This window comes from Anas acuta, chromosome 12 (genome assembly GCF_963932015.1).
Source record: "Anas acuta chromosome 12, bAnaAcu1.1, whole genome shotgun sequence".
In the NCBI taxonomy this organism is placed as follows: domain Eukaryota; kingdom Metazoa; phylum Chordata; class Aves; order Anseriformes; family Anatidae; genus Anas; species Anas acuta.
Window position 1 is genome coordinate 4,499,044 of NC_088990.1, and position 15,555 is coordinate 4,514,598.

The 15,555-nt window shown below is 46.5% G+C and overlaps 1 protein-coding gene across 25 annotated transcripts in view; it reads left to right on the forward strand.

Annotated features, from left to right (window-relative positions):
* The window catches only part of LOC137863007 (protein FAM169B-like), a 262,188-nt gene that overhangs the window by 171,590 nt on the left and 75,043 nt on the right, over positions 1 to 15,555 (forward strand). The window contains exon 23 of one of the 25 annotated variants that reach the window (XR_011100643.1): positions 1,428 to 3,231. The exons of the other annotated variants lie outside the window; for them this stretch is intronic. The gene's annotated coding sequence lies outside the window, so the exon portion shown is untranslated. Of the gene's footprint in view, positions 1 to 1,427; positions 3,232 to 15,555 lie in introns of those variants that run through there. 25 annotated transcript variants of the gene reach the window in all.

Sequence of the window (15,555 nt, forward strand, 5' to 3'; positions counted from 1 at the left end):
GGTCACTTTTGGTGGAGAGCAGGGGCATCACAGGTGTTTCTATTTTACAGCAGTGCTTCATGAGGAAATGTGATGAAGAAACTGTATTTCTCATATTTCAACCTCTGTTTAGTTCACTGAATATTTCTGAAATGCATTGCTGATTTTCCTCATCTTCTCTTTTGCCTTTCCTGCACCTCTCTGGCCCCACGTCTCTCTTATTTTTAATTTTTCCTAAGATTCCCCTGTCACCAACCTACGATTCATGACTTGGCTCTCTAGCTGACATCTTCCTCTTTTCTTCTTATGTAGAGGAATCGGCCCAGTGGCCAGCCAGCTTTCTGCAGGCCATGGCCAAGGACTTCTTGTTCCACATGGGACCTCCAGATCAGTCTGGAAACAGGGGATTAGGACCCTGTGAACACCTAAGCAGATGGATGTCGTTGCCTCTAACACATGGTCAGATGTGTATTTATAGTACGTGTCTCTGGGTGGATGCATATTTTTGTGCATGTGTTGTGTGTAGAGATGGTTATTTGATGACTGCCCTGCTGTTGACCACTCTGAACATCTCCTCTGTTCCTGTGCCTGATGCATGTGTACATGTGTGCACGGAGGATACCCCCCCCCGTCTTTGTGTCTGTGTACAATGGGATAGCTGGCTGAAATTTGGACCTTTGCTTTCATGTGAAGCATTATCAGATCATTCTTTTGCTGAACTGGTTGATCTGATTAGAGGTGGCTTAAAAAAAGGAACAGGTGGCAGACATAAATACACAGCTGTGCATTATTGCTGATTTTATTGCTATTTTATAATGTTGTCCATCATTATTTTACAACAATTTTCTCTATTCGTGACATTGCTGTAAATCTCACTGTGAAATGGCCCTAATATGCAATGAATACCATTAGGCAAAATGGAGAAACTTGGGGAATCACTCTTTTGTGATGAAGAGAGAGACACGGGGAGAGATGCAGCTAGAGGAACAGAGGAAAGCCATGGGGAAAGAATTAAGGGACTGAAAGGCTTGTTATGTAACAAGGGTAATTCTCTGCGTGTGATGCCATAAAAGCATCTCAGGAGAAAGCAATAGCTCGTTTGACCCACTAGATGGAGATGGAAAGAAGCATTTTCTACGTGATGACATTCCCGGTAGCTGCCTGCTATGCTCTCTGCTTCCTTATTGAATGGCTTTTACTTACAGTATCTTAAGCCTATCCTTAAAGCAATTACAAGATTTCTCCAGAGTAACATTTGGCATGTGTAGGCTATATCTAGGCTTTTAGCACTGGCTAATTTGCCTGGCCTGATTATTATTTTTTTCTATAAGTTCCCATTTATATTCATGGTCAGTATCTATTGTAGTTACAGGCTTTCCCATACAAAAGGCACCTCATTCTTTTCTTAATTTTACTGCAAATTAATACAGCTTCTTGTATGTCAGCAGGATGAGGCTGGAGAATTGGAAATACTTTTCCCTCTGAAAATCAATACCTCGGTACCTCTTTCCATCATGAACTTCGCTCACTTCTTCAGTACCTGGAGAGCCTTTTGGGGTCAGGTCCTCTGGCTGGGGCTGACTGAACTACACAGTTCCCAACACGTTGAGAAGTTCAGCACCAGCACACACTCCAAGCCCAAAGCACTGCTCAGGAGGTGAAACGAGCGCTGGGCTGGCGTACCGTGCCCTTCTGCTTGCAGGAAGCCGTGCTCCTGCCCTGTACCTGCTCTCTGGCTTGTAAAGGCTGTGATGGCTGGGCACAGACAGCGTGTCTGAACACGGCCACGAGTACTCTACAGAGGTATAAGAGGGAGCACGCTGCCCCACAGGGCCACACTTCAGCTGCTCAGGGTGTGTATCTCCTCGCACTGTTTGCACTTGAAACACTTGCTCCGGTCTCTTGCAACCCCCAAAGGACTGGCAGCTGCAGAGCAACACTTTTTCATTCTTTGCCTTTCTTTCTTCTCTTGCTTGTCACTCACTGCACGGGGCAGGGATGTTCCTACAGATTTCTGCACTGCTCAGAAGCCATCCCTTTGGAAATGTGGGCTCCAGAGCTCACCATGCGGTGCGTCTGCAGCTCTAGGGCCTTGTGGGACAGTACTTAAGACATTTGTTCAGCTGTTTGTTCAGTATTGTTGTCACATATCTTCGAAGGAGCGAGATCAGAAACCACTTCAGCAAACTTCTCTCTCTACAACTAACTTCGTGAATCACTTTCCAGCCTGCCAAACGTCAGCAATGTGAATGGGAGCTGTAAGGCTCGGGGCTGCTCTTGCAGAGGAGCTTTCCCACACAGAAGCTTTGGCTTCCACACAAGCCTATGGGTGATTTTTAGCAGGTGGTGATATACTGGATGTCAGAGCAAATGCTCTAATGGGCTGCTCTAGGGCTGAGCTGTGTAGGCTGCACAAAGGAGTGAAGTAAGGAAGTGCAAGCATCAGCCTCCCAACTAAATTGTGGCCACGATTTAGCAAAGGTGGGGAATTTGTCCTGCCCATGAGCAGGAAATCTCCATTAGAAGAGGAATGGGAATGGGAATGGGGCTTGATTAGGTGGAATTTCCTGTGGGCTGCAGCACTGCCGAGCTGCAGTTAGTGCAGCTCCCCCTCCCCAGTGCCTGGCTCTTAGCGTGGCTTCGCAGTGTTGTCCCATAGACCACGGCTCTGGGCAGCTGCCCTGGCTGCTTGTCCCCAAAACTGCCTCCGGAGCCTTTCTGCAGTTAGCAATCTGTTTTAATCCCTCAGGAGATTATTTATCCTCAGAGCAGAGCTCTTGCAGCTGAGACTGTGCCTGGCCTCCATTTCAGAGCTGCCCGAGTGCTTGCTGTAACAGCTGCCTTGGTGGAGGTGAATTTTCAGCTCTGCCAGAAGAGGCTTGCAAGGAAGTTTGTGTTATACTTAGTCATGCTGCTTGGTTCCAGCCGCTGTTATTTGTCCCACAAGACCACAAATGCAAAAATCACTTACAAACGTGTAAAAGCCCCCAAACCACTGAGCACCAGACAGAAACGCTCTTTTACAAGCCACTGATTGCTCCAAGGGTCCCCCTGGCATTGAAAGCCCTCCATTTGTTGGCCTTCTGTAACCAAATACACAAACTGTGTCTCTCAGGTGGCAGCGGGAGTTTGTTTCCAAATCTAAGTGCTGTCGCCAAGAGTGTGTTAGAGCAATAGAAAATAAGTATTTGCTTAAAGAGGGATTACACTTTCCAACTCAGAAATGTGTAAGATTTTTCAAACCGATTGCAACTCGCTTTCTCTGGAGAGGACAAGTGTTGTGTGGCTGTGAGCTGGACTGGTAGGAAATTGGAGTATGGGTTGTTTGATGATGTTTGAGGGATGTTTTTAGAAAACCCACAGATAGATAGCAAGTAGGTCACTGCAAGGGCTGGTCAGGGCTCCCCGGCTCTGCAACATCCCAGTTCCCTGCTGGGAACCCAAAACTGCCCGGTGTGGCCGTCACGCCACCCCAGGGATCTTTCAGAGCATCTCTGAGGCACACGGCTGCACAGGTGGGTGAAAACAAGCAGTGCTCTTTTCCTGGTGCCTGTGCCTGCCCTGAGATGTCATCCCTGGCTTCTGTGGAAGGTGTAGGTGCTTATACCAACAGGAATTGTGTCTGTGTTATAGGCACGGGGCTGCAAAAGGTGGATTGCTCAGCTCATTTTATATATACGAAAGGCCATAGCTTGGGTATGAACTTAATCTTTCTGTTAGTTAGTGGTCCAAATTCCCATTGACTAGTATTTTATGCCTTTTATTTCTGTAATACAAATGAGTGGGTGCTGAGAGTGTTCCTGCCCCCGCAGTTAAGCTGTGTTCCTTGTTCCCAGCTCAAAAAAGCAGGGAGCACGCGATCCTACAAGACTGGAATGAGGAGTTCCTGAGTGACAAGAGCAGAGCCCAACGTCTCTCCTGTGGTTAAACGAGTGGTAGGACTCTAATGGGAAGAGTTTGTGACGGCAGGTATTGTGTGCAGGAAGAATTGTGAGGGTGGAAAATGTTGTGTGAGATCGTGGAGGGCAGGGAATGATCCCTTGTGGGTGATGCAGCAGGAAGGGAGCCGTACTGTGAGCGCCCCTCTGCGTGGTGCTGGCCTGAAGGAGATCTCGAGCAGCAAAGCTTCCATCTGCTCTACTAAAGGAAAAGCATTAGAAAGGGGAACCTGCGGGCCAGTCTGTTTGACCTCCAGAAGTGGCACAAAGACCCCGTGGTTTGTTCCCCTCTGTGCTGTGACAGCTATCTGAGCTGGGGGCACACGACCCTGGCCACCTTTGACGTCCCCGGCTGCGACAGAGGCAGAGGTAAGGTGTTTATCGAAGGATCTGCCTTTTGCGTGTTGTACACCCATGTATCTATTTCAGGCTAGAGCGGCTTCATTTAAACTGCCTGTAAAGATTAAATTATATTATTCTCTTAACATGACAAGAGGGTGACAGGCTCCGGTTTCCCTGCACAATGGCACACAGCGAAGCGGAACTCGGAACATGTACCTGCTCCCTCCCAGGGAGGAGCGTATCAATCGAAGAGCTGTGTAACACGTTAGAAGGATGGGGAAGCGTGGATTAATTTCGACAGGCTGATGTAAAACACGAACATCCCCTTCTCGAGCTAAATTGCAAAGGGGGGTTCTGGGCCTGTCAGGTGTCACGGCGCAGGCAGAGCAGGGGGGACTCCATGGCACCAAGGGGGACAGAGGGCCAGCAGAGGACCAGCTTTAGGGTTTTTCAGCTTCGTTTTGTTGTCAGCTTCTGACCTTATGGAAAATTAATGCAACTTTGCATGGATGGATTCAAATAATCCATTCTGTTTTCCAGATGGGAGCAAGAATAGGCCCTTGCTTGGGCACTAGCTGAGGGAATTAAAAGAAATTCGCTTTCCGGATTTTCTTCTTGCCCTTTGGCAGATCTGCATGGGTAAACTTAGATTTTGGTGGGAGTTGGGAACTGAAGATCTCTGGGCCTCTTTTTCTTGTTTGCAAAGCAGCATTTCCCTGCCCTATGGAGGTGTGGTGAGAATTTGTGTGTTAAAGATTGTGAGATGCCCAGATCTGGGGGTAAAGAAAAGCCAGACTGCTTTACAGTGGGGGTTAGACAAGGTGAGCCAGGCAGGCGTGATTAAAAGATGGTTAGATGGACATTCAGTGGCTGGTGCTGCAAATGGCAAAGCTCAGGTAGAAGTACGTGTTTGGCTTGCACATTGTGTGTTCTTCTCAGTTTTGGCAGGACCCACAGGAACTAGAAACCCCTCAAGCTTTTCTCTAATAATATGGTAAAGTGTCTACTGTGCCAGTTTTCACATGTGCTGCAGAAATATTTATTGCGGTAGGAAGGAACCGTGAGGTTGTGCTGATGGCTTAATCTCCTGGAGCATCCGTGCAGCAGGAAGATCAGGTTAGCTCTCACTCAGCTCTGACAGCAAATCCTGCAGGTTCTCGTGGCTAATATCAGAGCTCATAATATCACAGGCCTTCTTCTATCCTCTGCTGCTGACTGCTTACAGTTCTGTATGTTATGGGAACCCTGATGGCTGGCTCGTACACGGTGACTGATGCTGAGAAACTCACCAGATGTGTGTTTGATTTGCTCTCAGGAGGAGGGGGGATTCGTCAGGAGGGAAGATGACATTGCTGCTTCTTTCACACCCAGCTTTAAATACGTTCTTGGGAACACCAGACCTTTGTAAGCTTTCTCCCAGGTGAACACATCAAGGTCTGACTGTTCTGCACAATAACCATAAACCTCCAGAGCCTGGAGCATGAAGCATTTAGGAATAATGAGACCTCTTCTTGTATTTCCTTACACGGGGTCACATCGTGACATCGGGGGAATTCGGCTTCAGAGCTGGCATCCCAAGGCTGCGCAGCGACTACTGGCTTGACTAAGTAGCTACCAGCAGTACCCAGGAAAGGCAGTTTGTTTCGGAAGGGTGAATTCCTGGGTGCTCAAATCACACACACAACTGCTTACACAAAGCATTAGTTATGCGTAGTTCGCTAACAAGATTTATGTGTGTGCTGTGCTGGAGGCAGGGAGGCTGAGCAACAACCACTCGTCTCCGACAATGGCGACTCGTGCTGTAGGTTAGGCACTGGCAATTTGTCACAAAGGCTTGACAAGTTTAACAATGCATCAGGTAGATTTACTCTCACTTTGAGCTTAATGTTCCTCATTCTCTTATGTTCTAGAAATGATCGTTCGGCGAGGTCCGGAGGCTGGGAAGCCGGCTTAGAGGTGTAATGGGACTCACTCGTGGCTATCGTCGAATCTAAAATTGTTCCTTTGAATATTGTCTGCAGCCTTTAAGAGGCAGACTGTGAGACGTTAATGCCACCAAAGGGTTTTTCTTGGTAGAGAAAAATCTTCCTCTTGATATTCAGCAGTTTCTTTATGGGGTTGTTTGGTCTCTAGACATGAGAAAATCCTGGCAATTTTGATCATTTGAAGAGAATGAGTAATGCGTAGCGCCTAGTTACAGTGTGTCGCTCTTCAAATCCCTGATTATGCTTTATTTTCTATTATGTTGAATGGAGTGATTCTATTATGGACTATCATTTTCTCTTTTTACTGTGGTTTATTTCAAGGATTCCTGCTGGAGCCCTATCTACAGAACATTTCTAGATTACAATTGACTATCTAAGACTGTTTCAGGAATACTTAATGGGCCAACTCAAATTAGCCAATCTGAAGAAGTGAATTTTGGCCTTGAGAGCTATCTGAACGCATGCCATTCTGCAAGCAAAGGGAAAAGGCTGCCTGCTGTCAGGATTTCAGTAGGTGTCAGTGTGGATTTTAAGCTGGATGCTCAGCCTGCGTATTAAGGTTCTTTTCTCCGTGACTTATCGCAGTCCTGTGCTCGGTTATCAGCCCCTGGTTCAATTTGACCTCCTCCTTCTGCACTCTGCCGGGAGATTGCCGGTGATAGGTGGGCACTAACTTAGAGAACAGACCCAGGACAAGAAAAGGGTCTTAAGCCTCTACAAATCCATGACCCAAATATCCTGCCTGTGTAGCTGGGGGCTGTAACAGCATCAAACATCTGGCCCAGGCACACGGGGAGATACTGCACAGCCATCCCGGTGCAGCCCTCGGTGTCCTTATCTGGCAGGAAAGGCCAGGCCGGCTTGGGGAGATCAAAAGAGCTCCTCTCATCCAGCCCATCAGCACTTGGGCTGGCTCTGATTGCTGCTGAGAGCATGTCAAAGGTAAACACGAGAACAAATAGGCAAATAATGACCGAGAAGAAAGGTGGGCTGCCAGTGGGTGGCCGGCTGATCTTCAGAGCGTGATATCCAGGACCAGCCTTCACAGGGAGTGTTGTGACAGATGAGAGCAAACGCTGAGCAAGGCAGAAGGCAGCGAGGGGTCTGTTTATGGCAGGAGAGATAGGGCACAGCTGGTGGTGACGCCAGGGGATGAGATGGGGTGACCTAGAAGGTGCCGTGAGCTCCTGAGCTGGTCCTGTGGAGGGAAACAGAGGTGGGAGCTTAAAGCAGAGTAGGGAAGTGATGGCGACTTCTTTGAAACTCTCAGCAAAATGAAGTGTGATTGCTACTTCTTTCCAGATTTTGGGCAACGTTTCAGCACATTTCTCATTTGTTTGGCTTATCTGGCTCCAATTACTACGTTTCCAAAACTTCTGTGCTACATACGGTTAGGGAGTTTGGGGTTTATCGAAGGGGCTGGACTCCTGAGCACATGCTTCAAGCTACAGAATTATCTACTTTATTATATTCTTCCTCTGTAGCTTAAGGAAATTATAATAATGAAAAAAGCAAAATTATAGGCTGGAGGGATATCTTCCCCCCAAGTCTTTTTTTTTTTTTTTTTTTTTGCTAGTTATTAAATCTTGCAAAGGTTTTAATTTCATAAACTGAGATGGATACAGAAGTACTGACCCAATAAGCTGTCTTTCGTGAACATTATTAAAATATCAAGGAATAATTTAATTTTCCCTCTGCATGGTTTTAGTTTTTCTTTCTTTAGCCTGGCCAGGACTCTTTATATTAAGTCTCTTACGGAACAGCTTGTGTTGGGCTAGGGGGGGGCCAGCAGGGTCTGCACAAACCTCTGCAGCTCCACCTTACGGCTCTGCCCCATGAGAGGGCATCTGAACAGCAGCCTTGGGACGTTTCCCTCTCCTCACTGCTGGCCCGAGCTGCTCTGCATTTGTAGGCTGATGCCTTTTGCTCCAGAGATGGTGGATTTAGGTTCGGTTTTGGCACTGCTTCCCCTTTTTGGTATGGCTTACACTGCGTCTGAAGCGTGAGATTGTTTGTTTGTTTATGTGCTCGGTTGAATGAAGATGGAGTGAAGTGCATGCTGATGGGATTTCCTGGTAGAGGATCCAAGTCAGAATTTTGTGGTGCTAAGCAGGGGGCAGTTAGAAAAAATAATAAAAATAAAAAAAGAAAGTTAGCCCTTATTTGATAGCAGCCCACAGACCAATGTGAGTGCCCCTCTTACTATCAAAATATTCCAGTGCATTCCCCTGGTCGTGCTTTTGTTGGGAAGCAGCACTTCACAGAGCCTCGCTATGTGTACCTGTAAAATCTCTTCTGTTTGATGTTGGGACTTTTCTGAAGATGTGTTTTTTCCAACACGAGCCTGAGTCAGTAACAGACAGCTCAGAGGAAAGGGTGGGCTCCAGGAACAAATACAGCTTTCGTCTCCTCTCTTTGAGGGCTTGGGATCACAAAAAGAAATGTAACCTGGCTGGTCGGCGTGTTTCTGTTCTGTGTTCAAAAGTCTGATGCGGAGGAGACCAAGAGCTGGTAATCAGTACTGAGTTAATTCCTGCCTTCATTGTGGCTGCCTTGCGAACTTCAAAGAAGAAAAGCTACTCTCTTTACACCTACAAGCATAATTTCCAGTGCTGAAGCAGGGTAATTTTCACATGCAAATTCAAGAGGCGAGCCTGCCTTATCTGAGCAGGTGGACACGCTGTTTAATGGGACAATGGCACCGCGCCTTTACTTCCCAGGCGGAGAGCAAGGCAGCAGAAATAAAAGGCTTTCTTTTGCTGTTGTTTTAGAGGAAAAGATGGGTACCTTTACAAAAGGGGAAAATGCCACCCTGTGCTTTGTTTTTATGCTTTGAATTGAGTTGAATGCTGGAAAAAATAGAATTGAGTTTACCATCTAGAGCTTTATTTTACATTTCTCATAAGCTGTTGGAGGCATAATGAAGAATTCAAAGACTTGGCAAAAGAATGGGTCAGCTTTACAATTCCCCTTGTTCTCAGGCATTTGAAATACACAGATTTGTGGACATTAATCCCAACATTATTAATGTGGTGGGAAAAGGGGGGAGCAAACCTATAGTATTTACAGTTCTCACTGTTTCCTTTTTTCATATTCTCATCAGGACAGTAACTTCTTCCATTTGTTGTTTCAAAAGCTGCCTCCTTAACATATCATAGGATGGCTCAGGTCGGAAGGGACCTTAAAGCCCATCTGCTTCCAACCCCTACCACGGGCAGGGATGCCACCCCTGGATCAGGTTGCTCAGGACCCCATCCAGCCTTGGTATTGAACACTGTCAGCTTTGAATATTGTTTGTGTGTTTGTTTGTTGTTGTTGATTTTTTTTTTTCTTTCTTAAGTTTGTCATCAACTGTAACGGAAGAATTATTTAGAGGAATGTTATTTAAAGCAGAGAGGAGTGAGTGCCAGGGTGATAGCTGCCAGGGTGATTTAGGACGGTGACTTTGCAAGTCTAGGTACCCCTATTAAGTCATCTCAGAAACCACCTGAGAGTTTGAGGTGCTCCACCTCTGAGGAACCTTTAGTGAAAGAAACCTTGAAGAAGGGAGGCTGCCAGAATTACCAAGGAGCTGAAGAGATAATGATGCCTGTGCTCCAAATCTCCCCCCCCTTCCTGAAGCAGCCTCTTGGAGTGTTTGCAGTCTGGGTCTGAAAGGTTTGCTTGACACCATTTACAGATCAGCCCAGATGCCTTGCTGATGTGAGTGACCTCTAGGGAACCTTCTGATGGACCCGATAGGCTACGTAACCTTTGGGTGGGTAAAAGAGAGTTCTGGGGAGGGGATGGCTTCTCCAGGTTAGTAATGCTATCACACATACTTCTGTCACCTTGCTATTGTTTCAGTGGGCCAGCAGCACAGAAACTGTTTGATGCCTGGCTGGGGACGGCAATGCCATATCCATAAAAGCACTGCATGGCACCTGGGTGGTCCACGGTCAAGTGAGGCTCTGTGGCTTTTGGTGGACCTGTGTGGTCCAGGAAGAAGCCTGATGAACTAGAAGGCATCTGATTTCCATGTGGGGAATGGTGAGCAGATGTCATGCTTAGGTACCAAGCGTGAGGGAGGTGCATCTTGTCTGCAGGCAGACCAGGATCTTCCCTGCGAGCACACGCTAACCCCTGTCCTAGCACAGTTTTCAGGGAGCTATTCTTTTTCTCCTTAAATTGCAAATTGTGTTCATGCTTGTGTTTCTGATGAGCATTAAGTCACCTCTAGATGTCAGAGAATCTCAGAAAGGCCATTTAATGCAAAGCCCATTTGAAAAACCCTGCTTCCATTGTGATCAGGAACAAAACTCCCATTGATTTCTTGTAGGCTGAGTTTTGTCTCAAGTCACCGGACGGTGTGGTTGAGTCTCATTGATTTGTGGACTGAAAGTTGAGGCTCTACAAAGGCAGTGGTCTGTCCCGTATTTTGCTGTGCTGAAAATATCACAAAGACATCATTTTGTGAAATATGTTATGCTCATTGTCTCTTGAGGTCATGTGAGCAAAAATGAATACTTGTGAGTAAACAACAAAATTAAAATTAAATAATGCTTTGGGGGATTTATTTTAGGATTTAGAATAAAATACAAGGGGGTTATTGTACATTCTGTCTCAGCAAGAGGAGACCAATTTTTCTTATGGTCACCTAAAGAGGATACAACAAAGATAAAAGGGTGTAATTAAGAGAAGGTTGAACTTAGGCTGAACTCTTCGCCAGATTCATTCCCAAGGGATGTGGTGGATGCCTCACTGCCTGAGTCACTTATAATAGCGCCAGGCTGAACTTCTGTGCGCTAAAAAAATGTTCAGTGGTGAAGAGCAACATTGCTTTTCCTCCAAAGGACAGATTCTGTAACCTCACGGTCTTTTTTTGTCCTCATTTCTGAGAACGCCTGGCCTGGTTTGCCAACCGCCTTATCAGAGAACAGCCTTGTCCTGCCAGTCAGGTCTTCCAAATCAGTAGGACAGGGATGTATGTCTGTACTATCAGCTCTTGCTAGGTTTTAGATCTATTTTTTCCATCTACATGGAAAAAATTCTTCCTGAAATCTGCTTAAAGTCTGGCTTCCACAGCCAAGCAAACTTGTTTGGCAGTGAATTTAGGATGAAAACTGATTGCTTTTGACAGAGACTAACAATAGTAAAGAAGACCTGTGGTTGTGGAAGATACGTAGATACGTACCTCATAAATTGAGACTAATAATAATGTTTAAGAGCTTGGACTGAGCGCTCACCGGCTGATCGGAGAACAAACCACAAGCGTGGTGTGCAGTAACCAGAACAGCCGAATGTCAGGAGTAAACAACGTGTTCATACAGCACAGAAGCTGCAAACTGGGAAAACAAGGGAGGAATGTTTCCCCATCAAGGTTGATAACCACCAAAACACGGGCTCATCCTCATACAAGGTAACTGCTGCCACGTGCCAGTGGAGAAGACCTCCCTCAGTCAGCTGGGCTGTGGGCTCCACCAGGTTAAACACTAGAAATCTGTGAAAAAATAAGTGAGAAAGGAAATCTCTCCCTCAAAAACAGAGGAGATGACTACAGGATATTCGTTTTCAGGTCAAGTCTGTCTAAAATCTGTCCAGCCATCAGGATGAATCACGTCAAGTTGTTTTGAAAGTGCCTGAACCCAACCCAGAATTATCCTGACAATCCTAATCGAGCCTACAGGCCTTTATTGTGGTTATCGTCTACGTGGCTTCTAGTGATCATCTGTTGTACTTGGTAGCAATATAACTTCATCACTGTCACAGGGCCTTTGAAATTAAGGGATTTTTACCAGATTGATTAATGAGTATGATCTTTTATCTCAGCTGGGTGCTCCAAAAATCCCAGCCAACGCACAGATACTTGTTTTAATTGCCGTCTTTGTTGCAATGCCTATATTCTAGCTGAAGGCATTCTGAGCTTCAATCGTGTGTATGAAATACCTTGCCTGGGCTGTCCCCCCTCTATTTTAATTTTTCCTTAACCTCACTAAATTTTGCTGAAAGAGATAATTCGTCAGCCTCCCATGCCTGTGAGGGAAGACTCTGGTATCAGCAGAGCAATGCTGAGGAAGAAACCAGAGGCAGAGAGACTTGGGGAGAAAAAGGAGAACCGATCCGTGGGTTTCTTTGAGCAAGGAGCCAGGCTTTGGCAGCAGTTGGCCTTGGATGGACTGGCACGCTGTCTTTCTCAGGAGTTCAAGAAAGGTAATTTATCCCAGTGGGGCTTTTGGATATTTGCTTGCAATTACATTTGTTTTAGCGAAGTGAACAGAATTTGCTCTTTGGATTTTCATTTCCATGCCCAGAGTTTAGAGTTGCAGGTACCACCTGTTAACACTATGCAAACAAAATATAATTGACTCCCGCAGGAATCCCTCTGAAAGGCAGCACCTTGGGATTAAAGTTGCAGAGCCATCTATCTAAAATGATGTGGCAGATTTAATTAACGTGTCTAAAAATACACAGGCTGCAATCAAGCCTTTGCTTCTGCCCGTGTCTGTTCCCTGAAGGGGAATGCACGTAATTTTCAAAATCTTGGGTTCTGTCAGCCACCTGTGAGTTGAATTTATTGATGCATGAGATTATCATAAAATTAATTTGGACACTGCTGAATTATGAGGTTGAAAACAGGTTGAGAAGTGGTTTCTTACCTGGCTTAAGCAATATGCTGTCAATAATGTTCTTTCAAGCCCATATGTAGAGCATTACTAGACAGCTACAGTTACAAACTGTAAATGCATGGAGATTGGATGCACGTAGCCCCTTGTGGCAGAGGAAGATCTCTGCGGTGTGGGACTGGGAATGATTTGGAATGACTTGAATCGGAGCCGCAGATAACTACAGACATCAAACGTATTTCTCTGCTTGCCACTCAGGAGACAGCTTTTTGCTGCAGAGTCAGAAAATGGCACAGCACCGAAACAGCCGAGGCGCCTTCAGTCAATATGTCTACCTGTCTATCCATCGCTTGGGGTTTCAGGCTTTGTATCCACTTTTTAATTAAAATAACTTGTTTTTGTTAAGGTGGTAGTGGACAGCGATGAAATGCAATTTGCTCAGTCTGTAGTAAAGATTTTAAGGGAAAAAAAGGACAAATAGCACTTCTTAAAGTGCTAACATGGCCCACACAGAAGTTGCTCCCCGTGAGCCTTCTCGTGTTGGCATGCAGGGTTGGGTGGTTCTGTTCACAGAGATCCTTGTAGGCTTTAGGGTGCAACAGGGGGCCTGAAGTCAGATGTCCTGGGTCTGGCTTAATGAAGCCGTATTAGCAGCTTTACTTGCCAGCCAAGGTAGGAGGTTTCAGGTCAGGTTGTTCTTTGGTAGAGCTCCAGTGAGCTCAGGAAAACTGGCCTAAGTAAGCTCCCGAGCAGTAACACCCCTTGGAACGGAGCTAATACTTTTCACCCAGAAATGTCAGACCTTGTAGAAATACCTGCGTGGGAATGGGGTGGGGAAATGGAGTGCAACACCAGGCACTGATAGCCCTGGCCAGGCATCAAAAGCCACCCCTGACTTGCTGCACGTGGGGTTCTGTGTGATGGGATGCCCCTCTGCTGGGAAGGGCACGAGGGAATTCAGGTTTGGAACTTGTAACTGAGGCTCTCGGCAAAGCCAAGTAGGTATTGCTGTCTCTGTTGTGCTTCAGTCACGTTTCAAGGTCATCTTACAATCCAGAAGTCTATAAAAGCCCTTCTGAGAAGCCAAAAATTGGGGATCTGCTGGATTGTGATGCCTGTGACTCTTGGAAGAAGGGCTGTAGTGCACAGACCTCGTTTCAGCCAGGCTGCGATGCCTGCCTCAACTGCCCGCTGATTATCTGCCTTCATTAGCACAGCAGATGGTTGGTGGTGCCCTGGTAACTCGAGTGGCCTCCCCAGCCATTTTTATAACTACACTTCAGGGACTGGATGTAGGTGCCAAGGTGACTGTTCCAATTTTAAAGCCCAGCAAGATAAGATGATTGAGAAAGCTTTAAATAAAAGCTAACCTGTGGAAATCCCTTCACAAATCATCCGTTTGTGAACTTTTACTTCCTCTTGCATTGCTTTAATCTCCTCCATCAGACAGGCTAAAGAGAGTCCAAGGGTACAAGGAACTATTTTCATTCATACCACCAACCTCATCCACATTAACAGCCGGGGCTGTTTGTGAAGGCCTTCAGCTTGTGCGATACCATGTGGTGCTATTGGAGGGCTAAGAACTGGGCTTCTTTCAAAACAGTCAAAAACAATATAAAACGAAGATGAGAAAATGTACAATATTTCCTTCTGAGAAATAAAGGGGGTGGGGGGACAGGGAAGAGCTCTTGTGCAAGGCAAAATGCAGGCTCGTGCCTCTACCTTCAGGCTTCCTTGCAAAGGCCTGTATTAAATTTTATGATTATATTTTCCAAAGTACGTTTTTGTTCGTACCATGGTCAACAACTCGTGTTTTGTATTCCAGGTTGCAGTCGGCTTGCAGGGGTATTTGAGTGTGTCTGCGAGTCCGTGATCTGATCTACTGACGTCTGGTGGACTGCTCACGTGCTGGTACCAGGTCAGGGCTGTGCAGTCAGTACTGGGAGGCTTAGTGACTTTGCACAGTGTTAAATTGTGCATTATCTGTGTGTCCTGGCTCTTTTTCAAGACCTATAAATACTCTGGAAGCTGGCCTGGTTTCTTGCTCAGGACCGTGGCCACAGTGCGTGTACACATGTGCTTCACAGGGAACTCCTCGCTTGGTCCAGCGTGTACCAGTAGTTGGTCTGCTTTTCTAAAGTGATGGTGGAGAAATCACCATCAGAATGGTTTTATTATTTATTTATTTTTACTGATGAGCCATTGCATATCTCATCGGTATCCCCTGGGTGTCCTTCCCTCAGACCCAGTGCGGTGTAAGCAAGCTGAGCTGTTCAGTGCAGGACTGGGGATGTAAAGATGAGGGAAGTGACCAGGATTGTGACAACTCAAAGTTAGGAAGAGCTGGGAGCTGGAACAGCAGAGCAGGCGCAGAGCTGTGGGCTGGCTGGGCAGTGATCCAGTGTCTGTCCGTTCGTCCGTCTGTCTGTCTGCAGCAGCCTGAGGTGCTGGGCAGTGCCCTGGGTCTACCACCAGCCCCACTGAATAGGTTCTCAAAACTGTTTTTATAGCAGACGCTGAAGAAGGCTTTTGGACTCCAAAGGAAATGCTGCCTCTGGAGTTTCTCTGCGGATGTTTCTTCCAGCTGGCTGAGGCTGGAGGAAGGAGTCCCTCTGACATGGGCAGCTCTCTGCAGGGCAGTTTCCCTTTCTGTGCTGTGCTCCCCTGGGCACCGAAGGCATTTCTGTGACACAGCCGGGAGCTGGTTCA